The following is a 2,173-nucleotide window of genomic DNA, read 5'->3' on the forward strand; positions in this document are numbered from 1 at the left end:
AAAATGTTAAAAAAGTTGTGATGATCTTTTCACTTCGATCTTAATTTACTTTCAATCTGGTCAATTGATTTGTTAAAATATGTTGAGTTTTATAACTAAAGTGGAGATTACATCCAAGATTCAGGGAGGTCAAAGCCCTTGGAAGTTGGGTGCAAATTAATAGGGAAATAAAATTATCAAGACGTAGAATTGGAGATTTTAGAGTGACAGACTAAAATCCTCAATTCGGTCTTATCGTTTGGATGCTGAAGTGTACATGTTAGCCCTTAGGAGAGGGGAACGTGGGAGCTCCGAAGTGAGAGTCGGTATCCTCCCAGCCTAGCCGCAGATTCAGTAAACAAGCGTAGGATTAGTCAATGTTCTTTATGCCTGGACCAAACAGTAAAGAATATGTATGCTCTTATTCAACACAACACAATTTGAACTGATTCACTTTATCCATTCACTATAATTTCTTGACAAAGAGAATGATATTTTCTTATATATTGAATATCACATTCGAACCTTCATTAGTATACTTAGTTATTTAATAGTTAATAAAATTGCATATTTATTTCAATTGTTTATTAGTGAAAGATAAGAAAATTGAACTTCGTTGTTGTGATTAAAGTATTGCTTTTCTAAAATCTTAGTTCGTAGTTCTAATCTTACTATGTGGGAACGATATCTAGGACTCCATTAGAGCCATATATTACTTGAGCGATACGTATACTTGCGTTGATAAGTGTGACTTTACAATTATTGAATATTTATTACGTCCATATTTATCGAATATATAACTGTTATTAAGTTTTAATACAGTTGCTGAGAAATTAATCCTTTTAGCAGCAGTATTAAATACTTATATTTTTAAGCATATATAAAGTCGTGGTCAATAATCACATACTAAGGTGGACTCACATCGTGCCTCACATGAGTTCAGCTGATGTGAAGCATAACTCTTATTCAATGCGATGTGAAATACCACATAAGCCTTCATGGGGAATGACTCATGTGGCCAGACATGTGAGCCAACTCCTCCAAAGTGTGTAAGTGTTCGTCCCAGTACTTATACCATCATATGTGGGGAAGGCACTTACAAGTGTGGGTGCTCAAAGAGACAAGACAAGCATGGATGCTCCAAGAGATATCCAAACATGCCACATGCAAGACAAAAATATTTTACATGTAATCAAATAAATCATAGAAATTCAGTCAAAAAGATTTTTCATACACATACAAAGAAAACATGCAACATGCAAGAAAGAATACAAACATGGCAGTGATTAGTCGATCAGACCGTGGAGGTCAGTCAAACCAAAAGGATGGGTTGATCAATATGGGATGATCGATCGGACACAAAAGAATGGGCGATCGGTCTGGAACTACCGATCAGACCCAAAGCAGGTGATCAAATAATACGGTCTATCGAACCAAAGTGGGCGATCGACCCATAGCAGTCGATCAAACCTAAAGGATCGGATGATCGACCTGGGACAACCGATCGCACCAAAAGCAGGTGATCGACACGGGGCAGTCGATCGTACCCAAAGGACCAGGTGATCGGGCTAGGATGGTCAATCGCACCCAAAGAAACTGATAATTGGGTTGGGGCGGCCGATCAAACCCGAAAAATAAGTCAATCAGATTGGGATGGCCGATCGAACCCAAAGCAGGCGATCAAACTGGTGTGGTTGTTGACCTCACTTTTGGTTGAGGTCTAGAACACTTCTTTAGTAGCCTAGGTCTAGCCATAGGACTTTCCTATTGATTAGTCTTAGAAAATTAGAAGAGGTACCCCACCATTAGAAATTCAAAGCCTTTCTCTTTACTCAACTTGAAGTTTCACATATTGATCTTAACTTCTAGCATTTAATAGGTAAGATCATTGTGAGAGGATTCAAGAGGAGTTCCTATAGGATTATTTGGCCTTAGGATTGACCCTGGGTGTTGGTTTGGAGTTAGGATACATAATATCCTCACAATATTTTAGCTAAAACCAATCCATTAAGGACCCAAAATGGGGATTTCATTGATCCATGGTTCATTTAGAATGGATATTTATCCAATCCTATTTGAAATGCCTAACTTGGTATTTTGCTCCTAGGCACCTCCAAATTACCTAACTACCCTGGGGACCCAAATTTGGCTAAAATTCCCAAATTTTGCCAAAATACCCAAAATTGATCAAAAC

Source organism: Phalaenopsis equestris, unplaced genomic scaffold (assembly GCF_001263595.1).
Source record: "Phalaenopsis equestris unplaced genomic scaffold, ASM126359v1 Scaffold000336, whole genome shotgun sequence".
In the NCBI taxonomy this organism is placed as follows: Eukaryota; Viridiplantae; Streptophyta; class Magnoliopsida; order Asparagales; family Orchidaceae; genus Phalaenopsis; species Phalaenopsis equestris.